At 45.2% G+C, this 4,744-nt stretch overlaps 1 long non-coding RNA gene across 1 annotated transcript; it reads left to right on the top strand.

Annotated features, from left to right (window-relative positions):
- The first annotated feature begins 572 nt into the window (after nucleotides 1–572).
- Nucleotides 573–3,934, top strand: LOC125944900 (uncharacterized). The gene is made up of 3 exons (XR_007466590.1): nucleotides 573–695; nucleotides 2,937–2,978; nucleotides 3,795–3,934. It is a non-coding gene; the product is annotated as an uncharacterized LOC125944900 (long non-coding RNA).
- The last annotated feature ends 810 nt before the right edge of the window (nucleotides 3,935–4,744 follow it).

The raw sequence follows: 4,744 nt of genomic DNA, 5'->3' as shown, positions 1-4,744 counted from the left end.
GCACAATCTACGCTGTTATACTTTGCCGTTGACAAATCGTAGCGCAGAAGCACAGGTACAAATGTTTAATAAATGGGACGGCATGCTGTCTACCGTTTGTCATAATGCCAAACTAACAAGCACGAAAACCGACAATTGTGTACGTTGCTGATCCGTAGTTCATTTCGCGCCGGTTGCTTCATGTATTAAAATAAATAGTTCTTTTGAATACAAACGCTTCAAACTGTGCGCGCACACAGGGCGCGACATTTGCGCCGTTTGAATTTTGCACTATTTCCCGCGCGCTCCGTACGTGACCGGCCGGCGCACTGCGTTACCGCGATAAAGAAAATAGTTCCTCAAGGAACCTAAGCAGAAAACTTTCATACTCTTGAAAACCACAGAAATTGTTAAGAAATACCATTATATTACAATATTTGTTAATACATATTGCAATTCATGTCTATGAAAGCGTGGATTTGTATGCGCGTTTTTGTTTGAATGCGCGCTTGCGCTCTTGACTCTTCGGCGCATTCCGGAACTTTGTGCGTGCGGCGTATGTGTGCGGGTTGCGTGATGAGTTCGCTGCGTTTGTTTTCTGTGCCCTTTGCCTCGCTGTGACATCTTTGGTATATTACAACTTATTGCTCGGTCTTTATGGGCTACACGGTGCCTCGAAGATCACCATGATCGCCTCCGACACAGCCACATCGAAGGTGAGTGAGTGTTTCGAATTCCACTTGCTCGTTCATTGCGACGCTATCAGAAAAAGTGCGTACAGAGCCCGTGCGTGTCTTCCACGCGCCTCTGTGCTCGTTTTCATTACTAGTACTATCGTTCCGTTGCGAGAATTGGTTGTGCAGCACTAGATTTGTGATATTGAGCATGAAGTTTTGTCCTGATTTAACTTCACAGCGCGCTTGCGGCGACGTAAAGCAGCTATGTGGAGCCAGCTAAAACGGCATGTTGTGCGCGCCACGATGTTTGGTACGGTGTTCCAGCACCGACTGAAATTAGCCTTATTAATGAGCGCTCGGTGCTCTGGCGTTTTGGTGGGCAGCTATGTGGAGCCAGCTAAAACAGGGCATGTTGTGCGCGCCACGATGTTTGGTACGGTGTTCGAGCACCGATTGAAATTAGCCTTATTAATGAGCGCTCGGTGCTTTGCCGTTTTCGTGGAAACAATGCGACGTGAAATAATCCGAACTGTACTGTAATCAAGTATATTTCGTTCGCGCAACGCCGTCCGTTGACGTGCATCTACTACATGGCGTGTCGGGATCGGCGAAAATATGCGCGGGGCGTTTTGCCGTTCTAATGTATTCTGCTGCGCTGTTCGCTTCAGGATCGAGTGCCCAGAGTCCGCTGACACGCCGTGCGGTAGACACGCGCTGTGGCGCGATAATAATAAAGAATTGCAAGGGCGTATATGTGATTCTATGTGATAGGTGAGATAAAAAAAGTGCTGATGCCAGCGAATGCTGTGAAATCATCAGATTATGTGTGGTTTGTTTTCCGCCTGTACGCGCGCGGTGAAGTTTTTTTTTTAACCATTATCTCCCTTCGACGCCATCGAGTACTTAGCGCTAACGCCTTCGCGTAGGCGCTCTATATTCACGGAAAAGGCAGATTCTGTGGGATTCTATGTTCTGCTGTAGTGGGATGAAACATTCTAAATAATGTCATCGTGTGAAGTTTCAGCCTTTGGCCCTTCAGTAACTGATTGATTTAACTAAGTTCGAAAATCAGTAAAGGAACAAGATGCTTGGGCATATATTTGCCGTGTCGTCCCACTGTGCTTCCAGTGGCATATAGGCGTTATCGACAAATGTCAAAAAATTAGCAAGGCTTTTTTTTATGAGATAGAAGTAGACAGCTATGTCAGTAAGTTATTTTTGCTTTGAAGTCGCACACTAAAGAGGAGAGAGAGTTAAAGGGGAGCGTATCCTTGTGATCTAAATGACGCTTTGCCATAAGCTTGGAACAATGGTTTGTTGGTGGAGCAGTTCTGTGGAATACTGCAGTAGCAGCAGTTAGACGGAGAGTAAAAAAATCACAGCATATCCACGGGGTGAATGATGATGAGTGGGCGAAGCTCCGGAGGGAATCATCGGATCTCCCGCTTAAGGGGACGCTAGCACAAACGCGTTAGAAACGTGCAGTACTCTCTAGTAAGGGGGAGCGGCCACAGCGTCTTACGCAGCCAGAACGTACACCGCGTGCACCGGAACGTGCACCGCGTTTGCCGACGCCATCACATGACTGCTGAGAGACTATACCCCCCGTATTCATAAACGCTCCTCGACTTGAACTTGACTTGCCACCGCCTTGGGCAGCGCGTTCGAAACGCGTTGAAGGTAAGGCGGAGAGGCCACAGCGTCTTACACCAGCTTCTTACACGTGCCGTAACGCGCTAGCACAAACGCGTTAGAAACGCGCTAGAAACGCGGCCTTTCGTCAATGTTGGGTATTTATTGCCATCGTGGTGCGAGTGTCTATGTGCGCTTCGTGGCGTAGTGGGCTAACGCCGCGCGCTCGGAAGCGAGGGGTCCCTGGTTTGATTGCGCGCTACGGACACAACTTCAGAATTTTTTTTCTCATTTTTCTCAGACTGGTTACACACTACTACTACTACGACGGGGACGGAACGGGTGCCGCTATAAGGAGCTTCGCTCCTAAAAATGCAACACTGGTTTTATATGAACAAGCTACCTTTAAGATGTGGCCGCAACAGTTCTCTAGATGAGCAAAAATAATTTTAAAATTTAGGAGAGAAATTAAAAATAAATTATTTGCCCACCTCACACTGCCAGTGGCAAGAGCAGCCATGCTTTAATGTTTTCAATCAGTCATTTATATCCATCCATTTATGTCGGCCTAATCGTCCTTGTAGATGTTTTGATTGTTGCTTTTGAGTTATCGTGGCGTCATATTTTAATACTGACATCAGTTTTCAGAATCAAAATGAGCCTGGAGACGCCACTGCCGGAATGCGAAAGGTGAATTCTTTGGCCATTCATCGTCTAGCGTCACCATGATCAAATGCACTGTTGCCAGGAGAATGTATTGCCGGGAGGTATTCTTAAGATTTAGTAAAAATGGTAGCATTGTCTCCTTTGCGATTTTGCATAGCCTTTGATTTGCGAGTTGATTCATTTATTTGATGAGGTGGGCAGTTGGCACACCCTGCCTTTGTGTCTTATGTACACATTCAGCTGAGTAGGTCTGGGACACAGCAAGCGAATCTGATGTGTAGTGGTAATCGCATTATTGTCAACAGTTATCTTCCTGTTTGAGCTGCTACTGCTGCTTGCCAACACAAGCAGCAGTCGCCCAAGATGGCGTGAAAGAGGTTCATTGAAGAGTGGCACATACTCTCAGTCAAATACCCAGAGATCCAAGCAGGTCCATCAGATGGTTATTAACCCAGTTCCCTCAACATAGCAGCCCTACCTATTAGGCCATTGACCACCAAGTGACACAAATTGGCTGGAAAATAGTTAGAGACAGACACCCGAAAGTATGTGAAGTATCCTAAAAATGCTACTTGCATTAAAGTTTTCGATGCTTTGGTTTACTTACTATTTTATTTTGTACTGGGTGAATCCCTGTTTTTCTGAAGCACATGGCATCCTAGCAGCATAACAAGCTATGACATTAGTTTTAGTTGTTTTTATTAGTGACATTAGTTGACAATTTAGGTCTAGAGCAGGCAGTATTTCAGTGATTTATTCGGAGTGTGGTTGTTGTGTAAATGTGCTTAAAATCCTTAAACTACATCACTAATATTTACCTAAACGTTCCGTTTCACATAGGTTGGAGAAGTGCTCATTCAGATGATCCTGGCACAGCTTGCCATGGTGGACCAGGCAAGTTTGCAAGGGCCTTGATTCACCATGTGGCCACAGAGAAGAACCTCATGGGCCACTCACTTCTCGGAAACAACACCACCAATAGGCAAAAAGAGGCTCTTGGCCTTATCAGGGTCAACGCTGTTATAGGCAAGTACCGTACATCCTTTTTCCCATAGCATTTTTGCATTCACATTTTGTACTTGGAATTACCAGCTTGCTATAGCACAACAAATGACTTTCAAGTAGCCTGTGTCTGCAACTACGTGCTACAATAGCTTACTATTTCGAATGAATGTTCATTTGATCTCAAGTCTCTAATGCCTCCATACTAAATTGATAAATTTTAAAAGCAGCCTTAACTGCCAGAAGTGATTGGTGGCTCCAACTGACAGTTAGATGTATTTGCACATTAGTTGCACTACTTGACTGTCATTGCAATGAATAGTTGCAATGAAGCAACTACCAATCTGTAGTACCAATCTGTGAAGCATGCTACCAATCTGGTGGTATAGCGGGTGTGCTTAAGTAGCCTGAAAGTGTTGTTATAATATACGAATTGTGGAGAAGCTATGCTCAAGGGCAGTTACTGCTCAACTCGAGGGACGGCAATCTGCTGCTGCCAAATTTCAGCAATCAAATTGGCCCTCCAAATTCTGTAACGCAAAACATAGTGGTTTCACCTATTTCAACAGACCACATTGAATTAAAGTCGCTCCTGTCTAGAAGGAGGTCCATGTGGTGGCAGACAGTAGCCTTTCAACAGAGGGAGCTTAAGTTACGGGGCATAATTGTTTGGTTGTTTCGATCAAAGCAACACTAGGAACAGTTGCCGACTTCGTTGTCAACATTGCTATGTTTAGCAATGTCCACTCATTCTAGGCACTCAACCTATTAAGACCCAATTTATCACA

Source organism: Dermacentor silvarum, chromosome 4 (assembly GCF_013339745.2).
Source record: "Dermacentor silvarum isolate Dsil-2018 chromosome 4, BIME_Dsil_1.4, whole genome shotgun sequence".
Classification (NCBI taxonomy): Eukaryota; Metazoa; Arthropoda; class Arachnida; order Ixodida; family Ixodidae; genus Dermacentor; species Dermacentor silvarum.
The sequence above is the reverse complement of the archived record's forward strand: the minus strand, read 5'-3'. Positions and strand labels throughout refer to the sequence as shown.